Raw genomic sequence first — 14,467 nt, forward strand, 5'->3', positions numbered from 1 at the left:
GAGAACAGGAGTTGTCCTGGAGAGGAAATGACTACCCCCCAGAAAGTTGTGCTCCCCCTCACTGGAGATCTACAGGCAAGGGCTGAGTGATCACTGGTCAGGAGTGCTGCAGAGGGTATTCTTGCTCTCCTCTAGGTGGATCAAAGTAGCCTCGGTGGTCTCTTCCAGCCCTGAGATTCTGTGAGATTCTCTATTTCCAAGTAAGATCCACCAGGTGGCCAGAATATGAAGTCATAAGGGAATGATGGATGTGGCGGCTACTCCACCCCACCCCCACACCACCCCCCAGGGTTTTGAGAGAGAAAAGGGTTTTCTCTATTGGCAGAAATACTTCCCAAGAAACACCTGGGCTGCAGAGAGCTTTCAAAAGTTAGGCTTCATCTCCACTGGACATCTGTTTGTGAGATTGCCAGACATGGAGGAGGCATGAGCTAAGATGCAGAGGACTCTGGGGGTCAGGATGAGGAAGGGGACGAGTTAGCTGGACAGCTGATCTAGAGTTCAGAGAATGGAAAGAGTGTTAGATAGGTCAATAGGAGCCATGTTGGGAGTGGCATTGAATGCCAAGATAAGAATTGTGTGCCTTATTTGAGAATCAATGGGAAATCATCCAAGGTTCTAGAGATGATGACAGCAATCTTAAAAAGATAAATTAACCATTTGAAGAGTACTCTATCAAACATGTGAATAATATATTGGAAAGGAAGAAAATAGAGGCAAAAAAGACATTTAAGACCAAGGTTCTTAATTTTGTCCCCCCTGCTCACTTTCTTCCTCTCTGCTTCCTTTAAGTCCCAACTAAAACTCCACCTATTCCAGGAAGCCCTCCCCGATCCCCATTATTTCTAGTGCCTTTCCTCTGTTGATTATCTCTAGTTTATCCCACGTGGAGGATGGGGTGAAAAAAACATGAAAACACTATGTACAAGCAAGAGAAATAGAGATATATCTACATGTATATATGTCTGTGCATCTCACCTCTCCTTTGTATGTCTTTTACATTTTCTTTTCTTTAGTACTGCTAGAAGGTAAGCTTCTTGAGGATAGGAAATGATTCATTTCCTAGCACAGTACCTAATAGATAGTGCCTACTGAACAACTTTGATTTATTTGTACCTTCAATCAGCCGTGTGTTCAATTGGCTAGGGTGCTGGATTTATGGTCACGGAGGTTTTGAGTTTGAATCCTGCCTTCGACCTCTGCCAAAATACCAGTTGTATGACTCAGTAAGTGCTTACTAAATGTTTACTGAATGAATGAACGCCTACTATAAGCTAGATACTATTTAGGGCATTGGAGAGCTAAAGATTAAAAACCAAAATTAAACAGTCCCTGCCTTCTAGGAGCTAAGAATAGACAATAGCATGAACACTTCAGGGTAGAAGGTGAAGTGGACAAAGAAACTTAAGAAACATGAAGGAAGGAAATTAAACATGAGTTATGTTTACTTATCTACATATATCTTGTTTCACTAAAATGAAATCAAAACTCTTTGAGAACAAGGGTTTTTTCATTTTAAATTTTGGGGTCTCCAGTCTAGGGTAGGTGCTTAGAATGTGAGTGCCCTTTGAATAAGTGATTGAATGAACAAATGATCTAGAAATAGATGAGAGAAATCTGAACATTCATGAGCCAGGAGCTTTCTAGCAGAAAAAAAATGAAAAGAAAACCAAATGAGAAAAAGCAGATTGGAATGGAGCCAGCAACCAGGAAGGTTGGGGAGAAACCAATAAGGTTTTCTGGTTCTCCTAAGGAGAAACCACTTTTTGCTGCCCCTTCCTCCCTTCTAGGGAAGAGTTTTCTAAGACCTTAATCTCTAGGAGAGATAGGATTCTTCTCACAGTGCCGTGTCGTGCCTCTAGAAGGGGACACAAATCCTCCACTCTTCCATCCACAGGACTGTCCAAGGGGCCATCAGAACCAAGAGAGAAGGTTTCTAAAGGGCTCAGACCTTAAGTCAGGGAGCATGGCTTCCTGGTAAGTTTATAACCAGGGCTTGTTTAAAAAATAATCATCTTTTTTTTAACTCACAAAAAAATTTGGAAAGAAAATGAAGTCAGATGATTTCCGAATGGCCCAATTAACTAGCCTGGAGCCGGCTGACAAAACATTACTGAGTTGCTCTTCCTACTGGGCAGCAATTAAAAGTCAGGAGAACAGCAAAAGAAAGCCAGATTTTCTCATTTCTAGAATATTTGTACTTTCCTCTGTTTCTCAGACAACTATTTCTAGAGGCAGCATGGTGAGGAAGCTGCAGAGCTGATCTTGGAGTCGGGAAGTCTGCTATTCAAATACAGCAGCTGTGTGACCCTAAATGAGTAGTTTTACCTCTCTCAAAATTCTTAAGACGACACAAGTCACAGAAAAGGGCTTCCTGGAAGGGCCTGCAGGCAATGACCCTGAGAAGAGGGCCAACCTCTATCCAATGGGTTTCCTTCAGTTTTCAGGTACAGAGGACAAAGCAGCCTGGACCACCAACCTCTCCTGGAGGACAGCATTAACTCTGGACTAGTGCTTCTCTACCTCTGCAACCTTTGAAAATAAAAATAAAAAGCTCTCGAGTTTCCAACTGAAACTTTCCTGATCCCTTTTCTGAGGCAACTAAAATTCTGGGTTCGAATCCCATTTTCAAGACTACCTAGTTGTGTGATTTTGGATAAACCATTTGACTTCCCTAAACCTCAGTTTTCTTATCTATAAAATGGAGATTATAGCACCTACCTCACAGGGTTGTGGCAAGAATCAAATGAGTCAATGTATGTAAAACCCTTTGCAAATATTTAAATAACATACAAACGTCAGCCATATCATTGGTATTCCTTCCCGGGTGTTGATGGTACTTCCTTCCTAATATTATGTTGTTTCTCATTTTTATATATTCAGTATTTATTTTGGGAGCATGTTGTTTGCCTTCTAAAATAGAATGCAAGCTTTTTGAGGTCTGGAACTCTTTAAGTTTTCTTTATTTCTTGAATTCTGGGCACAGGAACAAAACTTAGTGGGAGTCTAATCCTTATTTATTGAATTGAATATTTAAGCTCCAGTTTGGAACTATGACCAAAGGGCTGTAAAATTGTGCATCCCCTTTGATCCAGCAGTGTCTCTACGGGGCCCAGATCCCAAAGAGAGCATGAAAAATGGTAAAGAATCCATGTGTGCAAAAATGTTTGTGGCAGCCCTTTTTGTGGTGGCAGGGAACTGGAAACTGAGCAGATGCCCATCAGCTGGGGAATGGCTGAATAAGTTATATATATGAATGTTATGGAATATTATTGTTCTGTAAAAAACGATCAGCAGGAGGATTTCAGAGAGGCCTGGAGAGACCGACAGGAACCGATGCTAAGTGAAATGAGCAAAATCAGGAGATCGTTGTACCGGGCAACAAGAGAATACAATGATCAATTCTGATGGATGTGGCTCTCTTCAATAAGGAGATGATTCAGACCAGTTCATCTTATGATGAAGAGAGCCATCTACACACAGGGAGGAGTATGGGAACTGTTATTGCTTGCTTGTTTTTTGTTTTCTTTCTCATTTTTTTTTCCTTTTTGATCTGGTTTTTCTTGTACGGCATGATATTTGTGGAAATGTGCACAGAAGATTTGCACCTATATTGGATTACTTGCTGTCTAGGGGAGAAAGGTGGGAAAAGAATGGAGAAAAAAATTGGAACACAAGGTTTTGCAAGAGTGAATGTTGAGAATTATCTGGGCATGTTTTGAAAATAAACAGCTTTGATCAAAAAAAAATGAAATCACAAAGTCAAGGAGGAGGGGAAAAAGAATATCTAAACTCCAACTGTGTGCTAAGCATCTTGTTGAAGAAAAGATAAAAAATGACAGTCCCTGTCTTTGAGGAACATGGAATATCTGAGGGAATGGGCTATGTGTGTAAATAATGAAAGTATGGATCCTAGATTGTTACTAAGTCCAACTTCCTCACATTACATATGTGGAAACTGAGGCAGGTTAAGCAGTCTGCTCCCAGGGTCCCACTACTAGTAAGGGCTGAAAGTAGGCCTTGAAATCAGGTCTCTTGGTTCTAGGTCCAGCATTCCCCCATTGCATTCCCTAGTTGCTGGAGAGCCAGACAAAACACTCTCCATGTTTTTGTTGTTATTCTGTTACTTGAGTCATGTCCGACTCTCTGTGACCTTAGTTGGGGTTTTCTCAGGAGAGATACTGGAGCACTTTTCCATGTGGAAAGTAAGGCAGACAGAGTTAAGTGACTTGTCCAGGGTCACACAACTGGTAAATGTCTGAGGCTGGATTTGAACTCCAAAAGAATCTTTTTTGACTCTTGGCTCTGCACCATCCACTGCACCACTCAGCCAGTAAGATGGCCAATTCTAGGAAAATTCAAGGACGGAGGGAATGCTTGGAGCTGGAGGACAAGGAAAGGCTTCTCATTTTAAGTAGTTTCTGAGCTAAGCCCTGAAGAAAGGAGGGATTCATCGAAGCAGAAATAAGGAGGAAGGATTTTCCAGGCATATGAGATGAATTGGACGAAGCAGGAGGCGGCAACTGGGTAGAACAGAGGCTCAGAATGTAGTGCTGGAAGGGATCTTAGAGACCATTGAGATTAATCCCTTATTTTACCAGTGAGGAAACTGAGGCACAGAGAGGGCAAGGGGTTTAGCCAGGATCTGAGTCAGGATTTAAACACAGGTCTTCTTGATTCTGGTGAACAGCTAAGGAGTATAGTGGAGAGAGCATCTGCCCTGGACTCAGGGGGGCCTGAGTTCAAAATCTACCTCAGATCCCTGGGCAAGTCCCTTAATTCTGTCTGCCTCAGTTTCCTCATCTATAAAATGAGCCAGGGAAAGAAATAGCAAACCTCTCCACGGTCTCTGCTGAAAACAAAACCAAAAAAAAAAAAAAATGGAGTCACAGAATTGGACATCACTGCAGTAACTAAACAGCTTTCTGATTCTACCTTCAAGGCTCTATAAAGTTCAAGTTGGGGAGGTCAGGTAGGGCCGTAAATGCCAAGCTGGGTGTGGGGTTTATCCTGGAAGTCCTAGGGGCCCCTACAAGGTTTTTGAGCGGGAGAAAGATAATCAGACGTGCGCCTAAGAAAGATTGCTTGGGAAGTTTCTGGCAGGTGGCTTAGAAGGAGAGACTAGATGCAATGACAGGTACGAAGTGCTCCTCTCTAGGGCCGCCGCATGGGGCCAGCGGACAAAGTCTCGTGCTTGTGCAGAAAGGGAAGCGCTGCCTTCACTGGGAGATGTACACTGGGAAACAGGGAGAAGGAAGGTGGACAGGTAGGGAGGCGAGAGCCTGCAGGTCAGCTTTGCTGCAGTGGGCACTGAGGAGTTCTGGGAGATTGTAGAGCAAAGGAATAATGGAAAGGTGAAAGAGCTTTCTCCTCCCCACCTCCCTGGAAGATCCGCCCGGTAGAACAGATCAAAAGGACTGATTCGGAACAAGGTCAGTTTGGAGGTGGCCATACCCCGGACCCGAGGACACGAGGCTGCGTTCGATGAGCTCGAGACGTCTGTCCCCGGGGCCGGTAGCTGGACACAAGCATCCGCAGTCGTTCCTGTTTCCCAACCCCAGAGCCCCGCGGTGATCCTGAGCATGCCCGGCTCTGAATATGGAGAAGAAGGGGGGGCCTGAGAGCTGTTTCAAAGTGCCCGAAGATGTGAGACGGAGGAGAGAGGAAAAAGAAGGCGCCCCCCGCCCATTTCAAGATTCCTGGAGGCAACTAGGATGGGCCAACTAGGAAGCTGTAACAATAGTCCAGGTAAGAGGTGATAGGTCCTGAGCTTTGGGGAATCAGGGCAATGTGGTGCAGTGGTCAGAGAGGTAAATTGAAGCAGTGGGATACAGTAAACAGAGAGGTGAATGGGACAGTGTGATATAGTGTGATACGGTGGTGAGAGGGGTGGATTGAGGCAGGAAAGTACAGTGGTCAGAGGGGTAAGACAGGAAGACCTTTGGAATCCTGCCTCACATCTTGAAATGTTCAAAGACAGGGTGACGAGGGCCCTTAGTGCCAATCTAGCCACATCCCCTTATTTCACAGATCAGGAAACCAAGGCCAGAGAGACTTCTAAGTGACTCGCTGATAAATAGTAAGAGGCAGCGATTAACTTGGGCCCGGGTCGGATTTCTTGCCCCCAACTTCCTCATCTTACTCACTTACTGGGCTGTGGCGGGTCACTTTATAACCCCCAATCTTGCCTGCAAAATAGAAATAACAAGCGACCGCCGCCCAGGGTTGTTGGAGGATCAGAGGAGCCGATGTAGACAGACTGCCCCAGAAGCCTTCAGTTCTCCCCAAACATCATACCTTTTGGGGCTCAGCCTCGCCACACAGTGACTGGGAACTCTGCCCACTCCGCGAGCTAGTCTTTTCTTCCTCAAAGTTTATTCCACAAGTCTTGACGAATTGCTAATAGCGTAAGATTCAACTGGGCCGAAAGAAATGAATGTTGGTGAAACATTTAGGAGAGATGATCCAGAGGGGAGCAGGAAGAAGCTGAAAGGCAGGAAGTGGCAGACCTATCGTTGTAAATTAAATGCGGACTTTTTAAAAAACTAAGGGCATCTTCAAGAAAGAGAGGAACCAAATCAGTTCCAATGGAGCAGTGATGAACTGAAGCAGCTACACCCAGGGAAAGAACTCTGGAGATGACTAGGAACCACTCCATAGAATTCCCAATCCCTCTATTTTTGTCCGTCTGCATTTTTGATTTCCTTCACAGGCTAATTGGACACTATTTCAGAGTCCGATTCTTTTTATATGGCAAAATAACCGTTAGGACATATATATTTATATTATATTTAACTTATGCTTCAATATATTTAACATGTATGGGACTACCTGTCATCTGGGCGAGGGGATGGAGGAAGGAGGGGATAAGTTGGAACAAAAGATTTGGCCATTGTCAATGCTGAAAAATTACCCATGCATAGATTTATAAATAAAAAACTATAAAAAATTAGGGGCAGCTAGGTAGTGCAATGGATGGAGCATCAGCCCTGAAGTCAGGAAGACCTGAGTTCAAATCTTCCTTCAGACACTTAACACTTGCTAGCTGTGGGACCCTGGGCAAATCACTTAGCCCCAATTGCTTCAGAAAAAAAAGAAAAAACCTGCAGCTGTTTCTTATAGAGATTGGCCATTTAGGATGCTATTCTCCTGGTTTTGGTGTGTGAGAATATTCATGTTTGTTGACGTTTGTCAGGTTCATCATTTGAAAATGGGAATCTCTTTTTTAAAACTTTTTAAAACAGAGAAATTTTTGCCCAAGTCGTTCACAACTGGCCCCTGTGGCCACCAAGTGCCCCAAACTCCCGAGGGAGCCCCAGCCAGCTCCCAAGGGATCCTGGTGGCTGTTCCTGGCCTCCACAGCCCTAACATGAAGAATCGGGCAGACCTTTGGGGAGAGCTTCTCCCCTCTCCCAATTCCCAAGCCTCGGATCTTCATCTATGAGCGTATTAATAGAAATTACCAAGGACCAACACCTTCCAATCCAGTCATTGAGTAGTTATTAAACACCTGCTGTGTGCCAGGGGCTGGGCTAAAAGCCGGGGATACAAAGAGAGGCAGAAATGTGGTACCCGCTCTCAGGGAGCTCACGTTCTAACAGGGGAGACAAGGGCAGCTGACTATGGGATAAAAAAGATGGAGGCAGGATAAAGTGGAGCTCATCTCAGGGGAAGGCTCATCGGGAAGAGTCCCAAGTTCTGCGTTCAAGTCTCTCCTTTACTCCTCACTCCCTGTTTTATTTTATCATTTCCTTGTGCTGGACCTCAGTCTTGAAAGCTCTGAATGGGAAGGGGATAATTTCTGTGCTTGAGCCCTAGGTTGCCTGCGTCACCCCGGAGCTGATGGGGGTTACACCCATCATCCTTTGTGCCTTTGAGACAATTGAGACCTTTTACTAACGCAGAGCCTGAGAGAGAAACCAGGATAGGGAGAAAACAAGAAGGGGAGGGAAGGCTGGGGAGGGTGGGGGGAGGGAAGGCTGGGGAGGGTGGAGGGAAAGAACCAGATAAAGAAGAACACATAAAGAAGAAGAAGAAGAAACTGAGACGGTATCAGAGAAAAAAACAAAGAGACAGAGGCAGAAACAGAGACAGAGAAACAGAGACAGAAAACCAGAGAGATAAGACAGAGACTGAGAAAGAGACAGAGAAAGACAGAGACAGACCAAAAAAACAGAGAGACAGAAGCAGAGAAACAAAGAGAAAGAAAGAGAAAGAAAAAGAGACAAAGATGGAGACAGAGAGAGAAAGAGACAGGGACAGAGAAACCGAATCAAAGAGGGGACAGAGAAAGAGAAAAAAGAGAGACAGAGTCAAAAAAAAAAAAAAAAATAGAGACAGACAGACACAGAATCGTAAAAATAGAGACAAAAAGAAAGGCAGAGACAGAGAAACAGAGACAGGGAAAGAGCCAAAAACAGGAACGGAGAGACAGAGAGACAGAGAAAGAGAAAGAGACAAAAACAGGAATAGGGAGACAGAAAGAGAGAAAGAGACAGAGAAGGTGAGGTTCAGCGTTAGAGAACGTTCGAGGGAGAAAAAAAAAAGGCAGAGATGGGACAGAGATACCGGGAGAGACACGGGAACGGCTTAAAACCGAGAGCCACGGCGGGGGCGGGGCCCGGGCGGAGGCTGCCCCTTTGCAGGTGACTCGGCTCGGCCCCGGCTTTCTCTCTTTTCCGGGGAGGGCCCGCGGCCGCCCCTTGCTGCGCCCTGGGCGCCTCCCTCTCCCTGGCGCCCCGGGTGCCTCCCTCTGCCTGGCACCCTGGGGTGGGAGGTGCCCGCGCGGCTCTGCGCGAAAGGAGCCGGAGCGGCCGCGGGAGCGCAGCCACAGCCGGGGCACCTGCCTGCTGCTCGCCGGCGGAGAGGAGAGGCCGGGGCCGCCGGGGGCGCTCATCGCGGGCCGACACAGGTAGAGGCGCCGTCCCTTTCCGGGGCTCTGCGGCAGCTGCATTTTCTCTTTCTTCTCTGCCTCCCTTCTTTCCTCCCCGCTCTTCCTCCTCTTCTTCCTCTTCTCCTGCTCTTTCTTTCTCTCTGATCCCTTTTTCTTCTCTCCCCCTTTTTTTATTCTTCTCCCTTCTTTCTTTCGTTCTTTTGTCCTTTCCTTTTCCCCTTCCTTCCTCTTTTCCATCTTCCTTTTCTTCCTTTCTCACTAATCTGATTTTTGTCTTTTTCTGTCCTCTCCATTTCTGCCATAATTCCTCCCTTTTTTCTGATTCCTTCTTTCTCTATTCTTCTTCCCTCCTGCTTTTCTTCCACCTTTTCTCTGCCTTCATTTCTTTTTTCTTTTCTCTTCCCTCCTCTCTCTCCCGTATCCTTTCTCCCTCCTTTCTGTTCTTCCTTCCTCTCTCCAGTCCCTCTTTCTTTATTTTTCTTGTTTCTTTTTCCTTTTCCTTTCTCTCCTTTCTTCTCTGTTTTCCTCCCCTTTCTTTCTTTCCTTTTTTTCTAGCCTTTTCTCTCTCTGTCCTCCCTCTCTTCTTTCTCCCTCTGCAGTTCAATCCAGTACCATAGAAAGAGCAGTGAAGAAGTCACAAGACCAATGTGGCGCCGTATGCTGCTCTGCTACTTTTCTTATTAGCTCTGTGACCCTGGGTGAAGTCTTTAACTCCCTCAGTTTCCTCATCTGTAAAATGGGAGCATTGAACTAGATAGCATCTCAGCTCTCTTCCACCTCCCAATCTATGATCCTCTCTCTTTTCTTCCTAGTTTTCCTTCTTCCTTTCTTTATCCCTCCCCTCATCCTTCCTTCCCTCTCTTCCAAATGAATCTGAAGTCTGAATGAATGTCGTGGTCACTTGCAGGGGGTTTTAGCTAGTGCTGCTACGACTGCTAGGATCTGCTGTCTGAGAGCTGGGACAGGAGGGCAGGGGCAGGAACCCAAGAAGAAGAGAAGGGAAGGAGGATGGGACACAATCCCATTGGCATTTAGTATATAGGCTCCGTGTAGAGCTTGGAAAGGTCTGCCTGGGCTGGCAGGTGGTTTGATTCACCAGGTGCAGAGGAAGGGGTCTGTTCACTCTGGGAGTCTGGAGCTGTGAACTTTCACCTCTCCCCTCCACACACTCTCTCCTCCCTCCCCAATCCCTCCAAGTAGTAGAGGATACCCTGGGAGCCCCAGGAATGGGGTAGGGAGCCAGGATCTATGAAATAAGAGTAGAACAATTCCCATCCACCCAGGACTGAACTAGGCACCCATACTCACTCCACAGCACCTAAGAAATGAGGGAAACAAGACTGACAAGTGTGTCCGCTGGGAGAGTGGCTGTTTGAGTGGGCGAAAGCAGTCACTACAGGAACTTGTGCCTCCCAGGGGAAAACTATCATCTTCTTAATTGTTATTTGGAAATGACTTTCTTTTGTGCTGATGTATCTTTGGGGTAAGAAGGGAATTAGAGCCAAGTAGTCAATGAATAGGGCAAATTCAGAGGCGCTCTGGAATTGGTCATCAGAACTGGAACTACGATGGGACAACTGAGCTTTGTCCTAGGGTGCTGACAAATTGAGAGGGCTTGCTGAAGAAATACAACTGAGACGGCAAAAATCAGTTTTTAAAACACAACCAAGGTGATGCTTGTCCTCCCCTTTCCTGCCCCCTTTTCCTCACTGACAAAGTTGCACAGGATGAAGTCCTTCTCCATAACCCATCCCTCTCCCAAGAGAGGCTATTCGGCAACCCCGGGTCATTACCCAGAAGACCTTGAGTTCCCAGGTTGGTTTCTCCCCGTACTGTCCCACTCCCCACGGCACAATCTGTCTTTAAGAGTGATTCAGGGCTGCATTGCTTTCTTAGCCTGAGTATTCAAAGTACTTTGTATATCCAGAACTGGGCACAAAGGAAGCTCTGAAATGTTTGTTGGATGAGTGTGTCCCTATTTACCTTGGCTGCCAGTATTGCTCTTTATTGCCTCACTTATAAAGAAGAAGGAAAGAGATTAGGGCTAGGGAGTCGAGAGGCTAAGACATGAAGGAGGAAGGGAAGCAACCCAGCGAGACAATTAGTAATAGGACAAGTATAATTAGTTCCATTTATAGGGGAAACTGAGGCTTGGGGCAGCAAAGTGCTTTATCCAGGGTCACAGAGCTAGGTCCTGCCAGAGCTAGGGCCCATTCTGCCAAGCGGCCCAGCATCCAGAAAGGTTCCGGCTTCTCTTTGCCATTTAAAGCCCGTGTCATATTACCCAGCAACCCTCAGCCTGATGCCAGTCCATAACAAGCAAGGCTCAGGATTTGACAGATGACTCTCCAAGAACCAGCCCTGAGAAATAAGTCGGGCAGTTTACTATTGCCTTTAGTTTATAGATAAGGAAACTGGGGTTCAGAGAAATGAAATTACTTGCCAGAAATTCATTCTTTCACAAACATTTTATTAAGCACCTACTTATTATTGTTCAGTCATTTCAACTGTGATCGATTTCCATGGCCTTGTTTGACGTTTTCTTTGCAGAAATACTGGAGTGTAGCTTATTTTGCAGATGAGGAAACTGAGGCAAACAGAGTTAAGTGACTTGCCCAGGGTCACACAACTTGGAAGTGTCTGAAGCTGAATTCAAACCCAGTTCTTCCTGACTCCAGCCTCTGCACTCATTCATCGCACCACCTAGCTACCAGGGGATCTACTTTACTGTGTGCCGGGCACTTATATATTGGGGGGTTACAAATTTTAAAAATTAAAATTAACCCCTGACCTCAAGGAGCTCCCATTCTAATGGGGGAGATTTCATCAGCCAGGCAGATGGAAGCCCTGATTCTTAATGGATGGTCAGGCCTCTTCTCTGGGGTCCTTTCCACTAATAAAATCATATCCTTCCCTGCAGGACTCCCTTGTCCAGGAAAGGGCTCTGAGGGCTGGTCTGGATTAGTGGTCTTGGGGTTGCTGCCCCATCCAGGAGCCTCCCTCCACCATTAGCAGTAACCTGGGAGCAAGTGTTGCTGGGAATGATAAGGAAGATGGGCCCCATCCCCCAATGATTTCTTAGAATAGCCTGGAACCCTAAGGTGAAGTGACCCTGGGATCCAAAGCCCATCCATGTCACAGGCAGGATGGAACCCAAGTGTTCGTGACTCGACATTGAGCCGTAAGCACCAACATCTGGTCTACTTTACGGAGGCTCCTTCTCCCAGTAGAATGTAAGATCCACTTCAGCTTTGTCTGTCTGCCCAGTTCCTCATAAATGCTTATCGACCAATCGTGAGCCAGGGCCCCATTTGGGGGCAGCCACACATGTGGGGAAGGCCAAAAGCCTTTTCCTCCTGCCATCAACTTGTGCCCTTGACCCCAGGCCCTTTGGCACCGAACCTCGGCCGCTCTGCTGGATCCACTCCCTTCTATAATGAGCTCGTGGGAGCTGCAGGAGGGATGGAGAGTGGCTTGGGGTCATGGGTCACTGCACAAAGGGCTGGATCTAGGAGATGCTTCAGAGGTTCTCAGCTGAGCCTTAAGGAAGAACAGAGCAGGACTCAGTTTCCTGTGGTGTAAAGTGATCAGGTAGCATGAGGCCTCGGAAGCCTTTCTACCCAAAATCGGAGATCTTGTATCACTTGACCCCTTGGTGGGCCATGACCCCAGGCCACCCCCATTCCTCCTGCAGCTCCCATGAGCTGAGCTGTAGAAGGAAACTAGAGGCTAGAATGGCCAAGTGAGGTAAGAGAAGCCTGCAGAGTGAAAATATGGGATGTTGTGAATGGAAGAGTTAGGATTTTAGCTTAGATTAAACTCCTAGTTTGGTAAAGCCCTGGGGATGCAAGCGTGATCACAGGAGAGTTCCTGCCCCCAAGGAGCAGCCGGTCTATGCTCCTTGTATAAGATACGCTCGCACATGGCCACGTACCACACACACCACACGTGTATTGTACACACACACATATCACACACACACACACACACACACACGCACACGCGCACACACACACACCACCTCAGTTTATTCATCTGTAAAATGAGCCGAAGACAGAAATGGCAAACCAGACCAGTCACTCTGCCAAGAAAACCAAGTAGGATCATAATCAGTTGGACACGACTGCAGTGACTGAACAATCACAAGCTCTGTTCCAAACCCAGCCCTCTTTCCACTGGGCCATATCCTCTCTTGTAGCTCCCACAATTACTTTTTAATTCAAGAGATAAACTCTCTACTGCTTCTCCTCTCTCCATTCCCAGATCCCTTTCATCCTCCAGAGGACGATGCAGGATTCAGTCAGGGGTCCTGGATTTGAATCCCGGATCTGCCGATCACTCATTACCTGTGTGACCTTGGTCAAGCTGTCTAAACTTTCATTTCTATGCCTGTAAAAATGAGAGCCTAAAAAACAAAGGATTCAGAGCCACCTTCTGGGTGAATCTCTCATCTATGACCCACTAGAAATGTGGTTTCCAACTATGGAAAAAACCAATCAGTGAACAGGCTAATTAAGACTTGGTCACAGAGGGTCTCGGGAAAGCCTTTGAATCTTTAGCTCTGCTGTCCCCCTGCGTCTTTTCTCTTTTCCAAACTAAACCTCCCCTTTTCCTCCATCATTCCTCACATGACACTTCGGTAGCACCATGGAGAGAACACTCTCCCTGCCTTTGACACTCACTAGCCTTAAAAGGGAGCAGGTCAGACCCCAGAGTTCCTTTCAAACTTAACTCTACGAATTCAACTCTTGTTTGTCCTTATCTGGTCCCTCTCCAGATTATCAACGTCCTTCAAACCGGGGATGACTGTAAGATTAACACTCTGGGTTGTCTTATCGCCACCAGTGTAGAGAGAGTGACTCAGAGAAACTCTCCCCTCCATTTACAATCAGAGGCTACATGGGTTGGGGGAAGGGGAGGACTTCCCAGCGGAGCTTTGCTCCCCAATTTCTGTTGGCCAAGAACCCATGTCCTACCGTCGGGTCAAAATTTCTCTTGCAATCAAGGAAAGACAAGAAGTAGACAGAGTTTAATTTTAAATCAATATTTCAGCAAAAAAAAATTGTATCTTTTCCTTAAACCTCATTCAAAAATTACCAGCAATTTAAATTAGTTTTTTTAAAGGAGAGAAAGACTATTTTAAGATAGCTAAGAAAAGCCAATAATCTGTATTTGCCTCCTTAGTCTTTAGCAAAGGGTTCCAAGCCCCCCCTGCTGGGTGGCCCTGGGCTCTGCCCCACCCCCAGCTGCTCTTTGAACAAACAGAGATGACTGCCAATCTCGGGGAGCGAAAGCGGAAGAATGAGGAAGAAAGATTACTTTGCCCAGGAATCTCATGACCAGGAGATAATTTCTAGAAATTTATTTTTTTTAACAGTCTCAAGAGAGATGGGATAATCAGGACTTGCTAAGGAGAGGATTGTCGTTCTCCTGGAAGCAAGTGAAACCTAGGGAATAGAGTGCTGGACTTGCACTCAGGAAGACATGTCTGCCGCCTCAGAGCGGAAGGACCCTTTGGCCCACAGAGTCACTACCTCATGTATCGTACAAACGGCACAAAATGCTTCCCTCGCT

The 14,467-nt window shown here is 46.2% G+C and overlaps 1 protein-coding gene across 3 annotated transcripts in view; it reads left to right on the forward strand.

Moving 5' to 3' along the window:
- The first annotated feature begins 8,704 nt into the window (after nucleotides 1-8,704).
- Nucleotides 8,705-14,467, forward strand: part of MLPH (melanophilin) — a 53,201-nt gene continuing 47,438 nt past the window's right edge. The window contains exon 1 of one of the 3 annotated variants that reach the window (XM_051999205.1): nucleotides 8,705-8,911. The gene's annotated coding sequence lies outside the window, so the exon portion shown is untranslated. The remainder of the gene's footprint in view (nucleotides 8,912-14,467) is intronic. The other 2 variants (XM_051999203.1, XM_051999204.1) reach the window with 2 other exon arrangements.

The sequence above is a fragment of the Antechinus flavipes genome, chromosome 4, assembly GCF_016432865.1.
Source record: "Antechinus flavipes isolate AdamAnt ecotype Samford, QLD, Australia chromosome 4, AdamAnt_v2, whole genome shotgun sequence".
Lineage (NCBI taxonomy): Eukaryota > Metazoa > Chordata > Mammalia > Dasyuromorphia > Dasyuridae > Antechinus > Antechinus flavipes.